The sequence below is a fragment of the Rosa rugosa genome, chromosome 6 (genome assembly GCF_958449725.1).
Source record: "Rosa rugosa chromosome 6, drRosRugo1.1, whole genome shotgun sequence".
Lineage (NCBI taxonomy): Eukaryota > Viridiplantae > Streptophyta > Magnoliopsida > Rosales > Rosaceae > Rosa > Rosa rugosa.
In genome coordinates, this window is record NC_084825.1 from 32,591,648 (window position 1) to 32,613,164 (window position 21,517).

General features: G+C 38.6%; 2 long non-coding RNA genes across 7 annotated transcripts; both read left to right on the forward strand.

Annotated features, from left to right (window-relative positions):
* The first annotated feature begins 10,807 nt into the window (after window positions 1-10,807).
* On the forward strand, window positions 10,808-12,454 carry LOC133718657 (uncharacterized). 4 transcript variants are annotated; one of them, XR_009850463.1, is made up of 5 exons: window positions 10,808-11,135; window positions 11,440-11,555; window positions 11,691-11,816; window positions 11,934-12,041; window positions 12,136-12,454. It is a non-coding gene; the product is annotated as an uncharacterized LOC133718657 (long non-coding RNA). The 4 variants fall into 4 exon arrangements; XR_009850461.1 differs by having other exon boundaries at window positions 11,691-11,781; XR_009850464.1 differs by having other exon boundaries at window positions 11,691-11,781; window positions 11,934-11,982.
* A 612-nt stretch (window positions 12,455-13,066) lies between these two features.
* On the forward strand, window positions 13,067-17,310 carry LOC133713910 (uncharacterized). Of its 3 annotated transcripts, XR_009848320.1 has the most exons (7): window positions 13,067-13,798; window positions 14,161-14,415; window positions 14,589-14,699; window positions 14,838-14,864; window positions 15,503-15,630; window positions 16,009-16,117; window positions 16,934-17,310. It is a non-coding gene; the product is annotated as an uncharacterized LOC133713910 (long non-coding RNA). The 3 variants fall into 3 exon arrangements; XR_009848318.1 differs by having other exon boundaries at window positions 14,589-14,864; XR_009848319.1 differs by lacking the exon at window positions 14,838-14,864.
* The last annotated feature ends 4,207 nt before the right edge of the window (window positions 17,311-21,517 follow it).

Sequence of the window (21,517 nt, forward strand, 5' to 3'; positions counted from 1 at the left end):
TTAGTCATATAGAGCACCTCTTTCTTTCCGTGAGGCAATCAAATAGGGAAAAGGGATGTTTCAAGTTCAACACGTACACTAAGCATTGGGTCTGTGGCCGTGTCGGTGAGTGGGGGCACATTATCAAATTCAGATGCAAATGTAAGAAACATTAGTGAGTGTCTTCTTCCGATCTTGTTTTTGAACAATTATGTTCACCTACTGTGGGGTTGGTCAATAAATTTGACTCACAATCATGACGGTTGAATCCCGCCATGAATATACGAGTAAATATGACCATGAATACGGTGATAATTAAGATTGTAAATACTGCAATGATGAAGGTTACTAAGTGCGGCAATGATGGCAACTATTAAGCACGGCAATGATGACGATCATAAAGCTCGGAAATAAGTACAGGTATAAAGGCGGTAATAAATCACAACTTATAACCCAAGTCGCCTCACACCTGTAAGTAGGGGGCAAGACGACCAAGTATGATATCTCATTTCGACTCTTTTTATCACAGATCATTTAGACAAATACTGACTTAGGCATCAGAGGGTTTTCTGCAGGTACCCCCCCTCCTCCTCAAATCAGTGACGAAGCGAAGCCTCTGCCTCGTCAACATCAAGGTCAAAGGAGAAGGAAAGCCTCCGCCTCGTTGTCATCAGGTCAGGGACGAAGAGAAGTCATCGCCTCGTCGACGTCAAGCTCATGGACGAAGGGAAGCCTCCGCCTCGTGGACGTCAAGGTTAGGAACGAAGGGAAGCCTCCGCCTCGTTGTCGTCAGGTTAATGACAAAGAGAAGCCTCCTGCTCGTCATCACTAGGTCAGCTATGAATAGAAACTTCTCGATCATTCTTGGCCAGGTCCTGCTCCAGTTCGCATTCATTGGTGCGTCAAAATTCTCTACGGAATTTTTCGTCACTAATGAGTGGCATCGTTTGTGGGAACACTTTTTCCTAAAAAGTGATGGCGAGAGCTGCACCTCAAGGAATCTCATTTCCGTCACTAAGGACTGAGGCCCCGTTTGGATGGCAGGAAATCATGGTATGGAATGGGAATTAATTTCATTTTCCATTCAGATGTGCTGTTTGGTTGTAATTAAAGATTGGAAAGGAAATAAAAAATAAGATTTGACTGGAAATTGACTCCCTAGCTCATAAAGCCTGAATAGAATTACCTAGTCATGGGTGGTATTCTATTTCCATTTCCCACTGTCAAAGGCAAAATTACATTAATTATCCCTCTAAAAATTTATATTCCCCACCAATATTCCTTATAAATTGATGTACTTTAATTAGTAAAAGGGCGTTATTGAAAATTATAATTCCATATTTCATTCTTATGACTTACCAAACACTACAATAGAAATGAAAAATTAATTCCAAAATTTAATTTCTAGTAATATTCCAAACACTCACATGGAAATACCAAATCATATTCCATTCCATATCCGTCTGGAAAGGAAAATAAATCCTTTTCCAATTTTGACATTCCAGCTAACCAAACGGGGCCTGAGAGTGATGGAATATAAACCTCAAATAGAAAAAGCTCTCGGAGAGGAAAGAGGCTCTCGGCGAGGAGTAAAAGGACTATCGACGAAGAAAAAATATCCTTGACGAAGAAAAATATCCTCGACGAGGAGAAGCCTTCAATGAGGAAAGCCCTCGACAAAAGAAGAATGTCCTCGATGAGGAAAGTCCTCGACGAAGAAAAATATCCTCGATGAGAAGAAGCCTTCGATGAAGAAAAGATATCCTCGACGCAGAGAAGCCTTCGATAAAGAAAAAATATCGTCAACGAGGTTAGCCAATATCATCGACGAAGGGAAAAAAAAAAAAAAAAACATCACTGACGAGGAAAACCTCTCAGCGAGGAAAAAGCTTTTGGTGAGGAAAAAGCCCACGACATTGAGCCGAACCTTCATCTCCCAATATTTTCGCAGTTGCAAGCAAAAGAATGATGTAGTGAATCTGTTCAACTCCAAGCAAAAAGTGTGGAAAAAAAATATGGTGTTTCTTCAAGAGAATTAATCAAGACAGAGATAATGCATGTCAGCTGTGACCCCCAGGACGCGGCAATGCGTCTAGAGAATGACTCCGCCTGGGTACGCCCTTTTACTAGAATCTGTTACATGATCCTGATGTACGATTGAGGATGGAACCCGCATCAAAAAGGCAAAATCCCGATAATGTAGACTAATGTTCTTTCCATTAGAAATGGTTTTTCTAATTTTTGCTTGCGGCCGAAATGGTTGAAATATTGTTAGCTTAATTTGTGTGATTTTACGGTAACCCTTGCCTGCGGAACAAATGTCTCATTTTGGAATGAATACATGAGTCCGGTGGTCGAAATAATACACGAGGCAAGTGACTGTAATAATACATGAGGCATGTGGCCGAACAGTAAACACAAGGTCGGTGGCCGAGATAAACTTATAAGGCCGGTGGCCAAAATAATACACGAGGCCAGTGGCTAGAATGTATATGTGAGGCTGGTGGCCGAAATGAATGCAGGAGGCCGGTGGCCAAATGCATGTATGAGGCCGGTGGCCGAAATGAATGCATAAGGCCGGTGGCCGAAATGAATGCATAAGGCCGGTGGCCGAAATGAATGCATAAGGCCGGTGGCCGAAATGAATGCATAAGGCCGGTGGCCGAAATGCGTGTGTGTGGCCGGTGGCCAAGAGGAATGTGTGAGGGTGGTGGCCAAAATATATACATGAGGCCAGTGGCCAAAATGAATAAAATGTTGTCTATTAGAGTCGAGGGGAAATGGGAGCAATTCTGTGTCCCATGCAGAGACTAACTCTTCGCCTTGATAAGTTGAAATGGGGGCGACTTTGTGTCCTATGTAGAGACTAACTCTTCGCCTTGAGAAGCAACCCATGAATTCATCATATATTGTTTTGGTTTCAACTCTGTGCTTTGAATATACTTGTGTTTTTCATTATTATTTGAACATCTTGTAAGCACTGATCCTTGGAAAGGCAGCAGTGATATATAAGCAACATATTGTTTTTCTTCTTGTGCTTATGAGTGCACAGCAAAGAAAAACAAAAGAGCAAGATGGGGAATAAAAGGGCTCTCGAGGAGACGAATTCTCGAAGATATGAAGGGTTAAGAAGAAAAACTCTTGAAGAGGTGAATTCTCGAGTGGACAAATTTTTGAAGAGATGAAGGCTGAAGGACTCTCAAAGAGGTGAACTCTCCAAGAGACAAAGACTCAAGATGAAAAACTCTCGAGGAGGTGTACTCTCGAAGATGCAAAGGCTTGAGGAATTGAACTTTCGAGGAGGTGTAGACTTGAAAAGGCAAATACTCAAGGAGGAGACTGTGTTGAACTCTTTCGAAAAAGGAGATTATACGGCGTCAAAAGATAGGGGACTTCTGAGTTGGGCTCAAGTCAGGGCCAAATTTTAGAAAATTCCTCTTAGGACAAGTGTCAAAATAGAAAATTTGGGGGCATTGTGGGGGTGGTCAATAAATTTGACTCACGATCATGACGATTGAATCCCGCCATGAATATATGAGTAAATATGACGATGAATACGGTGATAATTACGATTGTAAATGCTGCAATGATGACGGCTATTAAGCACGGCAATGATGGCAGCTATTAAGCGCGGCACTGATGACGATCATAAAGCTTGGAACTAAGTACAGGTATAAAGCGGTAATAAATCATGACTTATGACCCAAGTCGCCTCACACCTATAATTAGGGGGCAAGACGACCAGGTATGATATCTCATTCCGACTCTTTTTATCACATATTGTTTAGACAGTTACTGACTTAGGCATTGGAGGATTTTCTACAGTTATTCCCCTTCTCCTCAAATCAGTGACGAAGCGAAGCCCCTGCATCGTGGATGTTAAGGCTAAAGGTGTAGGAAAGCCTCCGCCTCGTCATCGTCAAGTCAGAGACAAAGAGAAGTCATCGCCTCATTGACGTCAAGCTCATGGACGAAGGGAAGCCTCCGCCTCATCGATGTCAAGGTCATAGACGAATGGAAGCCTCTGCCTCGTCGTCATGTCACGGGGAAGTCTCCGCCTCGTTGTCATTAGGTCCATGACGAAGAGAAGTCTCTGACTCATCATCACCAGGTCAGCTACAAATAGAAACTTCTCGATCATTCCTGGTCAGGTCCCACTCGAGTCCGCATGCATTGGTGCATCAACATCCTCTACGGAATTTTTCGTCACCAACACCTACTCAATGATTTTTATGCTTAGCTGTACTCAATTGCTGTTGAATCTAAATTCAATGGTGGAGGATAATGGAAATAAATAAATTCCAACCACATTATTATTTCTATCATATGATTTAGATCCAATGACAATAGAGCACAATATGAAATTCCTGGTCAGGTCTCGCTCGAGTCCGCATGCATTTGTGCATCAAAATCCTCTACGGATTTTTTCGTCACCAACACCTACCGAATGATTTTTATGCTTAGCTGTACTCGATTGCTGTTGAATCTAAATTCAATGGTGGAGGATACTAATGGAAATAAATAAATTCAAACCACATTATTATTTCCATCATATGATTTAGATCCAATGACAATATAGCACAATATGAAATTCATTAAGTAAGTGAACATGACTCTATTTTTGAATAAGGATGTTATACAATTCAAAGTTTGAGGTCTGCTTGGGGGCCCAAAAAAAAAGTCTGGTGTTAATGCACTCCTATCTTTTTTGCTTTTTATGTTCATCAAGAACAAAAGTCTGGTGTTAATGCCCTTCTATCTTTTTTGTTTTTTATGTTGTCCGATTTTGACGAGAGCAACGTGCACGAATTTACGTACGCAAGTTACTGATAATTGTTGATTTATGTAAATGTCACGATACATTTCACACTAATCAAATTTTTTTTATGTTTAAAGTTTTAAGGATCCTTGACCCAAAGCACCAAAATCAGCTAAAATTGTCCCACATACCCTAGCAACAAATTTTTATTCCCACTAACCCAATTTGAAGCAAAATGACAATTTCATCCTTAGCCTAATTAATAAATTACATTTTATTCCCACTTACCTCATCTCTCTCCTCCTCTGATCTGGTTTCTATCTCTCTCTCTCTCTCTCTCCCTCTCCCCGTCGCTCCCTCCTCGTCGGAGTCGATGTCGACCGGCCAACGGCCTCCCATCATTCCTAGACCGGCTTCAGTTTCACCTCGAACCAGCACTGCCCGTTGCAACCTGCGTCTCTGTACTGCGCACCAATAAGCTAAACCAAATTACGGCTTCCCAGATCTCCAGCTCATCACGATGACAACCTCAGGCTGCTCCGAATCGAATTCCGGCAACCAGGCTTGTTTTGTGATGTTTATTTGCGGCTCATTGGTAATGCATAAACTATTAGGATTTGGCTTACTTTATCAATCAATTGACATTGTAAATGTTGTTTATGGTATCGTACGTTGATGGTGATAGAATGGTATTTCTTGTACCAAAAAAAGATAAGAGTGGTATTTCTGTGATCTGGTTTGCTTTTGCTTTAGTCATAGAAAGCAATTTTTGTCGGGCATTGACAATTACTTGATTGCTGCTATGGTGATTGTCATGTATTTACATTATTAACATTGGGAAGACATGGGAAAAAGTCAAAAACTTCAGCTGGGCTTGGCATCTACTAATTCTGCAACTACTGCGCCAGAAGCTATGCAATTGTGTATATTTGATTTCTGGAGGGGTCAAAGCACGGAAGCACATGGAGATAAATGCCACGCAAATGTTTCTTTTGTGGGTAAAATGGGGGCAGAAGGCCTAGTAGGAAAGAAAGAAAGAAAAAAGATAAACTTTTTTTATAGGGGGCAATAGACGTATATTGCCCCCCAATAGACGTCTGATAAAAGTCTATTGGGGGGCAATATATGTCTATTGGGGGTAATAAATGTTACGAATTAATGTAATCTCCTCGTTTTTTTCCTTAATCAAAGTTTTATTTGTCCAATTTTACGGAGATTAGTTCTCATTCCGGTGACTGAAAGTTTTACTGAGGGGTAATAGAAGTCTATTAGGGGGCAATAAACATTTCCGGCCCCATTTGAGATCTCCGACAACCTCTTTGGAGACTTCCGGCAAGGTCTCATAAACCTTTAATGCCCCCCCCCCCCAAATAAAGGTCTTTAAGGGGCAATAGAGGTCTATTGAGGGGCAATAAAGGTCTATTTGAGGGCAATAATCTTTTCCGGCGACCTATGAGATTTCCGACAACCTCTTTGGGGACCTTCGGAGAAGTTTTCAGAGAAATCTGGTAGGTGGCGGTCAGTGACAGGATTACGGTGATCGTTGGACGGATTCCGGAGACTGTTTACTGGATTCTGGCGATCGTTGGCCGGATTCTGGCGACCGGTGACAGGACTCCGGCGAAGTCTCCTATGGCTCTCTCTCTCTCTCTCTCTCTCTCTCTCTCTCTCTCTCTCTCTCTCTCTCTCTCTCTCTCTCTCTCTCTCTCTCTCTCTCTCTCTCTCTCTCTCTCTCTCTCTCTCTCTCTCTCTCTCTCTCTCTCTCTCTCTCTCTCTCTCTCTCTATATATATATATATATATATATATATATATATATATATATATATATGTAACAAAGGGATGAGGGTAAAATAGTCTCAAAAATAAACAAAAAATATAATTGGGTATTAGGGAAGACCTTCTTAGAGTCTTCATGGGTAAGGGGGAATTAAAAAAACTTAATGGGATAAGTGGCAAAAAAAATCCCTAGAATTAGGGTAAATGGAAAAAAAAAACCCAAGTTTTAAACCAATAGTCAACATTTCGTTCACCAATCACCACTCTGTGATTAACAATACTAATAAATAAATTCTCAAAAAGAGAATTATGACTCCCAAAAAAAAAAAAAATTCACATGAGAAGAGAAGAATGGAATGACGTCGTCAGCAGACACAGTACTAATAAAGAGTACGGAGCCTTTGCTCGTCCGGCAAAGTGAAACGAAGGCGAGGCTAACAGTTCATGCGACACGTCCAAGACTTCTGTAACGACCTTCTCCACTTTCCTGCTCCTTTCTCGCCTTTGAAACTCATTCTTCTCTTCTCTTCTCTCTCTTTCTCACTGAATGCTTCTTTTAATTTATCACTGTTAGTGGAATTTGAAATCTGATATAATCTGCTCCTTTAACGATGTCGTTTTCAGACTCTGAATCCTCTTCCCATGGCGGAGTCTCGGAGTACAAGTGTTTCCGTCAGTTTAGCTGTGACCGTAAGTACATTCTCTTCCGTCTGGTTTCCGAGAACATGCATGAGCTACAAAATTTTGAATCCTCAGATTCTGAATGATCAAATGTAAGATTGAATGGCATTGAGGCTATGGCTTTTGGTTTATATATCTTAGGCACTTTCTGTTTTCTCACAAAATGTATGCATTGATTATTTATAAAACCATCACCATGTAAGTCACATGTTATTCTCTGTTCTGAGGTGACGAGTTCAAATCTCATTGAAAACCGTTAGGGTAGAGATAAAAGAAAAAATGAAATAGAGATTTGATTCTGATCATTTTCATGTTTGGATTTCCTAGGGTTCTTTGAATGGTTTTGTTGGGTTATTGCACGAAATGCTTGGATCAACCAGAACGGAGAATTCCAAGTCTTGGAAGGTTGTGTTCAATGTTTTTCCTTTATAAAGTTTTTCGATTTTTCGTGTACTCATCATTGTGTACTTGGTTAGGTGAACTTGAATTATTTGCAGTGGAATGAGTTCATTTATTTACATAATGCTATTCAGCTATTGTTATTCTGATCATCCTCAAATGTTGTACAACAGGTGCTCATCATGGATAAAGTGACAGTGAAAGTCATGTCCCATTCATGTAAAATGGCAGATATCACCGACCAAGAAATTTCGTGTGAGCACAACTTAATCTTTGTCGTTCGTTTTTTTTATCTCCTGCTTTCCAAATTCGGGTGTATTCCCAGTTATTCATGTGCATGTCTCTTTTGTGTTAGATACAGGAAATCTATGCATGTGTCAATTTTTGTTTCCACCTTATGCTTATATTTCTTCAAAGTTTGTGGTCCTAGTAATTCCAAATTGTCGATATGTACCAAGTATTTGGCTGCGAATGAACTTTTGGTTCAAATAGAATTGAGATAGAAATGGAACGCTTCACAATAAGCTGGAATATGAAGTGATTAGATGTAATATGGGAATAAATGAAAAATTAGTAAAAGAATCTTAATATTGGTACCATCCTTCAATTTGGAGAATTTACCTTCTTTTCTAAGGTTTATTCCGATGAAGTGAACACTCCCAGGATTTACTGAATCATTGAAATGTGAGTGCACTGCAATGGCTACATTATACAAGTCATTGTTTATAGTATCATGTAAAACATCGATCTTAAGAAATTAAGAATATGTAATACCATACTTCTACGAGTTGTCGGTTAATGTTAATGTTTAAGACATCCTTGTAACCAAAAAGAAAAAATATGGAATACCAAGTCAAACAAAGAGACTATTGGTTGATCAAACAGAGAGAGATAAAGTGTTGCTTTTATGAATTTTCCTTACAATGGTGGTTGCGCACAACATAGCAGATTAGCAGAGAATCAATTGGATAGTGTAATTAACAAGCTTGTGGAAATTAAAGAATAATCTCACTAAGAGACAAAAGAAAATAGGTATATTTCATCACAACTTTTAAGAGTAAAATTTCCTTATAATTTTATTTTAAGCTTTTAGATTTGTATATGCTATGTTTCTACTATTGAATTAACTTAGAAATCAGAGTCTTATATGGGGTAAACTAGTGTCTTAATAGTTGTTCGTTTTTTTTAACAGAATAAGATTTATAAAATAAGACTTTTACTAGGAAGACGCTTAAACTACTATACTACAATCTATATGTCACAAACTCCGCCCCATCTGATTGGAAAAAGAGAGGCGCAATTCATCAAAAGACCGGGATTTTATGGGAAAAAAATACAAACAGTACCCAACCTATGGCCCACTAGTAACTTCAGTACCCAAGTTTTCAAAACTATCACTTTGGTACCCAGGTTATCTAGCCCGACCCAACTTTAGTACCTAAAACACTGTTTGCCGTTACGATGATTGGGCGTATTATCGATGATTGTAAGTCATATTTGACATCTTTTCACTCAATTCAGGTTAGTCACATCTTCCGTGAAGCAAACGGTGTAGTCAACAGGTTAGCGCACCTTGCTAGTTTTAATTACATTTCTGATGTATGGTTAGATGAAACTCCTGTTATTATTCGGGATGTTCTCTATGAGGATGTTTGTAATCTTTCTAATGTATCACGGGGTTCAGGTTTTATGTCCCCCCCCGTTGCAAAGTATTACTTCAATAAATGGAACCGGGCGTGGGGCTGAGCCTCCCAGCTAGGCTGGGTTCCAAACCCCTTTCAAAAAAAAAAAAAAACACTGTTTGCCGTTACGGTGTTAGCCACCTGGCAAACTTTGAAGGGTATTATGGTCCCTTCACTGTTCGTCTTCTTCTTCCTCACACTCTCTTCGTGACCAAAACCCGGTCGCCGTCTGCAGTTCAAAACCGTCCCCGAAGCCGTCGCATCTTCCAGAAAAAGAGAAGTCACAGCGAATCCCACCACCAATCAAGGCCCTAACTCCGATCCTCACAGCCTGGGAAACATCAAACAACATCAATCCAAATCTTTGGAATTTCATTTCCCATCTTCATAGTGTGAGTGAGTCTCAGAGAGAGAGAGGCATCGGGAGCTTGGCCGAGAGAACCACAAAGCCGTCGAGAGCTTCACTCGGCAGGGCCTCCAGGTCTGAAAAACCTAGCTGAGATTCACCTCATTCTTATCTGAAAAACCTCTAAGTTGCATAATTCTCAGTATGTAGAGCTGCAATCGCAACAAACACGAAATCTCTTTGCGAAAAGCAAATATCTCAAATCAAATCCTTCATAAAAATGATGAACAAATAAACATTAATTTACACTAACACAACCAAATTAAGCAACAATTCAACACACATTGAATCAAATTACTCAAATTGAAGTTCAATCGAAAGTCAAGCATACCATCTGAATCTTCATCATCATCAGAGAGAGGGAAATCGAGCCAAGTCTCGGGATGCATAGAAACATTTCTCACGAACGCAAGAACCTCCGGCGTCACACCGAGAGCCAGCCTAGCCGCCTCGGCCTCTTCCTCCGATCCAAACTGAAGCAAATTCGAAGCGATCTTAGTGAACTCCGAAACCGCCATATTGCTCGAAAGCTTCGAGATCCCGCTCTTGAACTTTCAGTCGATCTCCGCGAAATCGCTCCGGATTCCGGCTATCACGTCCTCCTCGGAGAGCTCCGGATCGGACGGCTCTCCCTGTTCGGCGGGTTTCGGAGCGGCCGCATTGGGCGGCGGGGCGAGAAACGAGGCGACGCCCCAGAACTGGCGGGACAGGGTTTTGGTGAGCTCTTGAATTTTCGCGGCAGGGGTTGCGGCGGGGGGGCAGCTGGAGAGGAGGAGGCGCGGGTCTTGGTCGTTGATAATGGTTAGAGAGAGAGAGAGCGAAGAAGAGGTAAAAAAAAAATATATATATATATATAAATAATGAATTAAATATGAAAAGACAAAATTACCCTTCAATATATGCCACTTGTCAGACGTCGTTACTGAGTTAACGGCTCCAGGTACTAAAGTTGGGTCGGGCTAGATAACCTGGGTACCAAAGTGATAGTTTTGAAAACTTGGGTACTGAAGTTACTAGTGGGCCATAGGTTGGGTACTGTTTGTATTTTCTCCCTTATCAGAAAATAAGCATAGAAATAATAGAATAAAAACCTAGTTAAATCTAGAGAGAGAGGCTGGCGGCGGTATTCTTCTCTACCTTCCAAGACAACTTCTCTCTCGTCACCCCCAACCTAACATACGCCCTCAATCTCTCGTCATGAGTAGATGGCGATGAATGCCGAGACAGCGGAGGGGATTGCGCCAAACCCAGTCTGGTAGTTGCCTCCGTCACGCTCCTCGTTCTTCGAAAATGAAAGTTTCTGCCTTCGTCACTGCTGTCCACCGTGGCAACTACCGGACCGGGTTCAGTGCGATCCACTCCGCTGTCTCGGCGTTCGTCGCCATCTACACGGAGCCGTTTTCACTCAAACCGAGCGAGCTCCTTCCATCACATCACGAAGAAAAACAATGGTGAATCTCCTGCTTCGGGTTTAATTTAACTTTCTATTGTTTAATTACACTCTTCATTGACATCTCACATCTGTTTCATCTGTTCAACTTTGGCCTGATTTTTAATAGCCCTAGTAGTAGTAATCTTGCTAGCTGTTACTTCTACTGCCTTCTAGGCAAAGCAAAACCAGTAGCAAGTAATCATGATCACTAAGCTTTTATTTGTATTTTTAGTTCTCTTTTGGCAATCAAATCCTACAGAATTTTTCTTTCTTCGCTTTAATGATTGAGCTTTGATTTTGTTTTGGTGCTGATTGCATTTTAGAGAAATGAAGAGCTGATATGGCTGGAGGAATTCTTATTGAAGTAGCATGTTTAACATTGCCTATTGTTAAACTTACTTTCCCTCGTGTCATTGTTCTCCAACTCAAAGTTACTACTGTAAGATTTCTTTTCATCTATTAGAGTTTTATCCATGAATGGTTAATTGAGTTCTATGTGATGATTGGATTTTTCTCCCAATGGTTAATTGAATTCTGAATATGAAATTGTTTATTCTGGAACTTGTGACTTTAGTGATACAATTGGTCAAGGATTATGGAATAAAATGAAGCTTTTTGATGTGGAACAGTCCACTTTCAGTGCTTTGACTGGCACCGCAACTGAGGTGATTGTTTCTTGGCCAATTCACCATGTAATTTGGTCTGTTTTCTATTTACTTAATCAATAATTTTTTCAATTTTAGGTAGAGAACTGAGTTAATTGGGATTTGGGATTAGATTGAGCAACTCACATACTTGCTGTTCTGATACTATGCAGGCATGATGTAGAAGCTATTTGGGCTGCAATAGAATCTGGTGAATCCTAGGTTGGTAGATGCAATGAAGCTATTATTCAAATTACTTCTCCATCACGAGAACTGTGGAGGTAAATTTGCACTATTGTTCTTTTTAAGCCAAGTTATCCATTCATTGTCATGCACTTCTCATTTCTTAGAACTGAGTCATGTTTTGCCCTGCAGATGCCACAGCCTCTACAAAATCTCTAAAAATAAACTTTCAGCGCGGCAAGTGTGTCTCCAGTAATGAGTTCAAAGTGCAAGAGCGAGTAGACAACATTCCAAGATTTAGGGAAGTGATCAGGTGGGCATGCCAAAAAGATGAGGAGTTCATTGCATCACTTTCCAACAAATCAACGACCAATAATTTGGTTACCAGTATGTTGGATTTAGTACACACGGATCTCTAGACTGTTTTGAGTTATTATTGATCTAACTATTTTGACTTGATATTGATTGTAAAGAATACTTTGGGTTAATATATTCTTATTTTGTCGGCTCATCTTTACTATCTATTAAATGCTATGAAAATGAATTTTCTTGCTATAGATTAGAGAATCAAGAACGACAAAAGTAAAAAGTCTTCATAAAGTTGTAAAAAGATTAAATTTCTCACTTAATTAAATATGTGATTACTTTGGATTGTCGCTACAAGTTGTCGCCTAATGTGTTTTACACTACTACAAAAAGTTAATCACACAACACTAATCACACAACGGAACAAAAATCTTCTGTTGTGTGTTTAAGTAAAATCTGTTATACAACGGTATTAGTAATGTTGTGTTGTGTAAATGTCAACAAAGTGATAACTTTTTTTCTCAGAACTACATTGCACAACACAATTAAGTATTGTCCGTTGTCTGAGCCTTGAAAATTTAGCGGCAGATTTCCCTCCACTCTCGAGTCTTGGTTGCCTCTTGAAATCTGAAATTTGGGGTACTTAGTACAACCGTGCTTGACATTTTCCGTTGTGTGATTGAAAACTAGACGCCAAATTTTGAGGAAGCTTGCTTGGATATCTTCCACTAGGTAAACCTTGTGCAACCTGTAGAAATTAGACAACAGAAGTTATACTTTTCTATTGTGTGAAGTGGGAACATAGGGGCCAGCATTTCGGCTCAAAATGCAGCAGGCGGCAGATTTCCCTCCATGTTTTGACATTTTGATTTTATGTCATACACTCTTACGACAGTGTGTTGTCTTTCTGTTGTGGGATCGACTTGAGAAGTAATATTTGAAGTTCAAACCATTTCTTTTCCTTTCATTTTCTCTCTTCCGCACTTGAGTCGAAATAAGACTTCTTCGACCTGAACCTTTCCCTTCTTCCATCGAACCCTAAAAACCCAATTTTTCATCTTCAATCCTTCCCAAGAACCCTGGCCAGTTCCCAAATCACTCCATTTCAACCTCAAACTGTTCCTTTTCTTCCCTGAGCACGCAAGCTCCGCGACGGCCACGACTATCGTGAAGCCATCAAACAATCAAGTCCCTCATTCTCTCATATATCTTTCTCTTGTCATCTCTCTCTCATAGTTCTGAAACCCCAAAATTCTCCAGAAATTTCATGAATCACATTGAAATCTCAAACCACCCAAACACCCAAAACGCTTTCTACCCTTAGAACCTTCGCTGCTTCTTCCTCCTCCCCTGCACTTGTCTACCTCTCTCTTCATCAAAAAACCCTAAAAAGGAAGACGATGCCTTTCCGGTTCAGAATTTTCTCCGATCTGTGCCATGTGGATTTTGTCATCACCATTTCTATCAACTTGGATGAGCAGCTGATGGGTTCGTCAGGGATGGCGCCATTGACTCCAGCTCTTGCTTGAAAGGCCAGTGGGGCACTCAGGTAAGCATTTGTTATCCACTAGTTCAATTGCAGTAATTTTGAATTTTGCTACTATGGAGCATTTGTTGTTTGTTTTATTGTTTAGTTCATTTAAGGATTGAAATTGTTACATTTCATAGCAAGATTTGTGTGGAATAATTGGATTCGAAGTCTGAGTTCTTGCTGAGGAAGTTGTGAAATGGAGAAAAAGAAATAAAATTTTGAAATGATTAGTAGAAATTTTTCATGGGTCTTGATTTTGCTTGAGTCTGTTTCTTTTTCCAATTTGTTTGGCATATAGATGACTTTGAATTTTCGAGGTCTCTATTTCTTTTTCCAATTTGTTTGGCATATAGATGACGTTGAATTTTCGAGGTTTGCAGATTTTGGAGCTGCAATATCCGGTGCAAACAAATTGGGGCTCGCTCTTCATCTTTGATTGAAATCGATATTGGATTCGAAGATATATATGTGGAATGCACCACCCGGTTTCAGACCCACATGGGTTCAAATTGGGGCTCGCTCCTTCCTCTCCGGCCAAGCCTCTCGGAGTTTCGAGGACTCGATCTGAGTCGTTCCATGGGACTCATAAGGTCCCTGTGGGTGATACCCCCTATGACGGAGCCAAGAATGTTCAGGTAAGCTTCTAGGAACTTTTCAAAACTCGATTCCAAAACCTAGATTAGTTTTTATCTTACTCTAATTCATGGGATAATTGATGGGTGTTTGGCTTTTGATTTAAATAGCTGGTGGATAAGGATCTAGACAGGGCTATTCTTCTCTAATTTCTTCTATGTTATTCTTGTATTAGGTCTTGTTGTTGTGTGTTTCCAATGCTAGATGAGTAGTGGATGTGTCTAGGGAGTAGTCAACCACCTCAAAGTTGTTAAGGACTCGTCGGAGCTTCATTGAAAAAGTGCAAGTATGCAATTCTACCTCTTTGAATTTCATTATGAGTTTTAGCCTCAAGTTCTTTAAAATTCATAATTGATGGTGATGCTATTCTAATTAGACGATTCTTTGGATTTTTGATTGAATTTTTGAATCTGGAAATCTTCAGTCTCTAGATGACGACGCCAAGCTCGTGGTTAGTATTTGATTATTAAGTTGTAATTGATTGATTTGAAGTGAAGCTTGTTCGATTTGATTCAATTCGATTTATTTTGAGTTTTGATGGATCTATAGGTTTCAGAATATATTGAACAATGATTTTCAATCTGATAATCAAATCACAAATGTGTTGCATTAACAAGATTAGAATTGGCTTTAGAGTATACAAAGCTTGATAGAAAATGTAAAAACCAAGGAGTGAATGAATTATGATCTTTGATCTCTTATGTCCCGGGACCAAGGCTGGTGGCCATTATATATATATATATATAATCATATTCATAGTATACAGTTATCTATATATATGATGTCATATTCATAGTATGCAGTTATCTTTTTCTTCTATACAGAAGCGTAATTGGATTTGCAGTGTTGTCAATGTCATCCGTTTATGACATTCTGGTTTAAGTGTATATTGTATGAAACATAGACTGAGTTTGAAAGATTATCACATGTCTTAGATTAATTGGTGATTCATGATTGAAACTTGGAAACAAATATGGGTATGAAGGGCAAGGGTTTGCCTATAAACTTCATTGTATATGTACACACACACACATACGTTTTTGGTCTTAATGAATGTCATTAATATGTGTAGTTTTATATTGGTCCTAGGAATTACTCGACTTGGGTGCGGCAGTTGGTACTCAAAGCCGAGGGCTTTCTGACGAGCTCATTAGCTTGCTTCCGACAACCAAATACAAGTGTGTAAGCTTTTTCTCAAGAAAGAGATCTGGAGAGAGGTAACATTCTGACTTATAGGCATTCAAGTAATGCTGACTTTTATATAGCTAAAGCAGCAAACCTATTTTCAGACCTTCTTATTCCATTGCCTTTCTACCCCTCATCTCATAAGTAGAAGTAAATATGATTGCCTCTCTTTTCCCTTTCCCTGTTTAGACAATCTGAAATTTTCTCTGCAATTATTTTAAATTTGGAAATCTTGCCATTGATAAAGCTCACTGGTATGCCATATAAAATATCTACTTTGTAGTGCTGGTTGTGGAAGTTCATTTTGTATTTTTCGTCCATTCTTTTCTGAAGTAGAGGCAGGGGATCCTTATTTTTCCTAAAAGCTTTTGGCATTTTTTCATTTATAATACTGTTGTTTGGAAAAGCAGATGTGTAATATGCTAGGGGATGTACAAAAGAGGAGCTCGAAAAATCAAATTGCCCTGCAAGCATCTTTACCATAGTGAATGCATCAGCAAATGGCTCGGTACCAACAAGGTTCATCAACACCTTAAAATCCAGCGTTTCATAATTCAGAATTTTGCATTCTCATTTTCTCTCATTTTGATGACTCCATCCTAGATACTTTTTTTTGTCTTTTTTTTTTACATTGTTTAGATATGCCTAGTCTGGAATGTTGGCTAGTTCACACAATTTAGTTCCTCACATAGATTAGGCAAAGTACTCTGCTATCCTCATATAGATCGATTAGGATAAGCACTCTGCTACTCTACTCGTTTTGATTTCTATTTATCAATCTTGTTATAAGAGGGTAATTGACTGTAGGACGCTATATATTAGGCTTGTGAATTGTGACAAATACAAGTTCTGCAATGTTTACTTCCATCATAGTTTGTTTTTGTTATTGATCGATCAGTTTGCATATAGTAACATTCGTCTAGATCAATTTTATGGTGAATATGGCTTTCCTTTCCAGCTGGGTGGGTTAGTTTTGGGATCTTTCTTGTTTCAGACTGAGTTTGTGTATATGTAATCAGCAACATAAAGAAGTGGTAATAGCTTAGGCTGATAGCAATCTGTCCATTAGGAAAAGAATCTCTAAATCATGACTTCTCTACATAAAACTGTCGGACCTGAAAATTTTGGTTGTGCTTGTCAAGTTCATTGAGTAGGAAGTACATTACCTTTTTTACAGAGAAAATAATTACCCACACCCCATGTACATCTATTAGAAACTTTATATTATGGGGGTACGGTTACTGCTGGCAATGCTTTTTTACAGTGTTTAGGAACTTCTCATAATGGTCTCTAATTTTAACAGTGCATAATGGGTGCTACTTTTCTCTTGGGCAGTGATGGTGCAGCTGCATTGGTGCTAGTGAGTGGGGAAAAGGCACCTGAACTTGGGTTACATGCTCTTGTTCTTCATTCCTCCGGAAAACCAACAAAGCTGATAACCCCCTTTGGTAATGTATCATGCTCTTCTGCTGCAGTATGTGCTAACTTGTGAAGCTTCACAACAAGCTTGGAGGTGATGCAAATGAGAATATAGTGCACAAGATGCTTGATAAAATGGCACAAGAAGGTTTTGTTGAAGCAAAAAGATATTATATCATCTTTTGATTCATGTGTAGCTAGCTAGGAATGTTTTCTTGTTTGGTACATTATCTAGTTACTTGAATGTATGGATGTTTGAAAAATGGTAATTGGATGATATGGATTTGAGTACTTTTTATGTTGTAATTACTGTCCAATAGTCTTACAACACAATGCAAATCAATGTGTTGTGTGACTGCGCGCAGAAGAGTTCAAAATTAAGGCTTCTTCTACAACAGTCATTGGCTGTTAGTCAATTTGATTACAATATTCACACCACATCTAACCAAATGCAACTGTTGTGTGAACTAACAACCAACAACAAAAACAACAAAATTCTGTTGTGTGAGATTGATAACACACAATAGAAATAAAATTGTCTTTGTTGTCAGAATGCAATAACAGACAAGGGAGATAATTTCACTTTGGTTGTCTGTTACTTATCTTAGACAACAAAGAATGAGTTATATTTATTATGTGTTGTGAATCTCAGACAACAAACAATGAGTTATAGCTGTTGTGTGTTATGAATCTCAGACAACAATTAATGAGTTATAGCTGTTGTGTGTTATGTGTCTCAGACAACAAAGAGAGAATTATAGCTGTTGTGTGTTATTGATCTCAAACAACAAAGAATGAATTATAGTTATTGTGTGTTATGAATCTCAGACAACAAAGAAAGAGTTATGGCTGTTGTGTGTTATGAATCTCAGACAACAGCAAAAATTATCTTCTGTTGTCTGAATGGCCGAGGCATCCCTGCGCATGCCATGGCAGGCACCTGCTGCGCAGAATTCACACAACGAAAAAATAGCTATTCTGTTGAGCCAACTACTGTTAGACAACGGTGGAATTACCGTTGTGTGATTTCAATCACACAACACTGACTTAGATAACGGTGGACTTGGTCATCAGACAACAGAAATCCACCGTTGTCTGATTAACTTTTTGTAGTAGTGTTACTGATTGTCAAAAGCGATAAAATTACATGGTTGTCATTTTTTCAATATGCGATGCAATTAGTTCATCGACAGAATTATAGGAGACAAACAAGAAGCCTAGCATATAATTTTCTACAACAAATACATATGTGTCACATATTATTATATGCAACAAAAATGAAACCTTGCAGTTATTTTTTGCAACAAAAAAAAGTCTCGCATATAAATTTTTGATCAAACATATAAGCGTTGCAGATGGAATATGCAACGTAAACGAGGTCTCGTATATTAGAAATTGTAACAAACATAAAGTCTCGCTTATAGCATTCTGTAACGCACTCACTTATCTCGCAAGATGTCGTACGCGAGGAACGAATTGCATCGCTTATTGAAAATGCGAGAAGCATTCAAGCCCCGCATATGGAATATGCGACGTAAACGAAGCCTTGTATATTTAAAATAGTAACAAATATAAAGTCTCGCATATAGTTTTTGGTAACACACTTGTGAGTATAAATTTGTTAAAATGCGAGGAACCAATTGCGTTGCATATTGAAAAAGCGACAATCGTGTAATTTCGTTGCTTTTGACAATCAGTAAAACACATAAGGCGACAGCTTGTTGCAACAACCCAAAGTCGTCGCATTTTCAATTCAGCGAGAAATTTAGACTTTTTATGACAACTTTAGGTTGTCGCCGATGACATTATCCACCGGTGGAAGACCTTTTTAGGAGGAGGGAGCCATTGCCATCAATGGATGTTATCTATTTTATCCAGCCAACAAAAAAGAAGTACAGAATTTGTCAAAATATGCAGTCATTATTATTCTGATTGTGATTTGATTTTCATTTAGACTCTTTTTCACCCTATCTTTTGCTAGCATGCGGTATTGTCATGTTCTTGTTTGATATGTCTGGAAGGGAGCCTTTATACAGTAAGAGTAGTTTTTATTTTATTTTTAATCTTCTTTTTTTTTTTTTTTTTTTTTTTAGCTTTTATCACTTCTTAGTTCAACCGGCACCATCTGATTGTGGTTTCCTTTTGCTTTTTTGTGTATCTTTGTTTCCTCGTTCCAGAGCGTTCATATTTTTCAGTTCGCCTATCCCAAAGGAACTTGTAATTCACATAAAGAGTGATACAAGTGTTTTTTTTTTTGGTCATTTTAAGAGATTACTTATTAGATCAACTTTTCGGTCACATATTAACATCTTGACCGTTCAGTTTTTATGTTTATATGAATAAATCATAACTTAACTGAACGGTTGAGATGTCAATATATAATAAAAAAATTGGTCCCACAAAGGATCCCTTAAAATGACAAAAAAAAAAAAAAATCCTTATATATGAAAACCACATTTATACTATGAGTCTATGATAAATCGTTGACCAATCAATCATGCATGTGGAATACTAAAGTAAACGTTATATAACCTCGTTATTGTCGTCTGTGCAACATAAAATTTATGCTGAACCTATCCAATGATGTGTGTGTGTGTCTGCAGAGAGAATTATATAAAATTTGCGTTAATACTAATAATTTAGTAACTAGTACGGCTAGATGTGGGTACTCGTACAAAATTTAGAACTAATACGGCTAGATATATGTGGGATCTGTTAGCTAGCTATCTAGGGAGCATGTATATGGTACTTTCATGAACGATTGTTGTAAAAGCGATTCTATTAGAAGCACCCAAAAAGCTCGATCTAGGGCTAGCTCTTATGCATACCGAACTAATTGATAAACTTTTTGATCTGTTAAACGCAGTAAAATGCATCTAGTTGACTAGAAGTACTTTTGGAAGTGTCAAACATGCTCTGGCTAACAAGCTCAATTAATCATTAGATTTATATGCCTCTATAGCTGTTATACACTGACCCTGTGAGAGAGAGAAATAGAGAGAGGATACGGGTGTAATACATATATCGTTTTAAACTTTTAATCGTGGACTCGTGGTTGATTTGCATACATAAAAAAGAACTTAATTACATAATGGTTTTGTCACATCTGTCAATTAGTTAGGGTTTAGGGTACTGCTCATGCCTCCAAAAGAAACTCAAAGAATGTACAGAACTAGCTGTAATGACAGGTACAATCCATTGACCCTTAACTAGCGCAAATCATCACACTTTCATGTTGGGAAAGAAGGGCTGCCTTAATACAAGGCCAATGGATAATTGGTTATCTCAGGATCTAACTTTTCCCACCCCTCGTGTGATTTACGGAAATAGCAACAGATAAACAAAAGAAGACACAATATTTAACGAGGTTCGGCAAATGTGCCTACGTTCTCGGGGCAGTAGTACGTAGTACTCTCTTCCACTATATAAAATAATGGGATTACAAGAAACAATCTCACTTTAGTAACTAAACTTCACCAAAGTGGTAACACACACTCTATCTCTCAAGAGGAATTTTCTTCTCACTAATCTCTCAAGTGAGGATCTCACTACTATCACAAACTCTCTGTAGTTTGGATGTTCTGCCTTGGTTGTTTTGCTGCAATCTTTCATGCCAATATGTAGGCAATTGGCTTCATGCACATACCATGCAATTCATGCACGTAACATGCAATTGGAAGCAAAGTCAAGCTTGTAAGATCAAATATGGACATAACACATGTCATCATAAAGTAATTGATGATTAGCTTAATATCAATCCTAGTTTAACATGGATACAAACAGTGAATCAATACTAGTGACTTAATGAAGTAGTGTATCAATTCATTAAGGATAGTAATCCATTGCTTAGTCGACAAGAAAGGCTACAAGTTGTGATACATTAGGAATCTAAGAGTGAAACCTAAACCGACAAGGAATGCTTTAATGGGAAGCTTCTTGAGGTTTAAGTCTCATATATATACAGATGAATTGGTCCCTGATTACTACCACGACTATTGCATAAGTTCTGTCCATTGAGAAGCAAGTTGGTAAGTAACAGAAGACTATATTCAGTGATCGAGTTAAGCAGTTGCATAAGATGGAATCCATGACTGTTATTGCTGAAGGTAAGCCTTAATCCTATTATGATTGTTGTGCATATGTTGTGAGCATGTAACTATGGTTTTACAATTGGTATCAGAGCATAGGCTCACAAATATGAAAAATCGTTTTAGGGTTTTGCAAAACAAACATAAATTTTTTTTAAGGGTTTTTGCTTTACGGGTCAAGTAACTGATCAGATTATTGACCAAGTCACTGGTCATGTAACTGATCAGGTACCTGACCAAGTAAGTAACTGACCAGGTAACTGACCAAGTAACTGGTCAGGTACCTGATCAAGGTAAGTTACTTAAGTCGACTGCTGCATCTGGTTAATTATAAAATTCACGCTTCCGCTATGATTTTTTAGCAGCAAATTGGGGAAAAAGCAAAAACAGGTTTTTCTGTGAAAAATTGTTT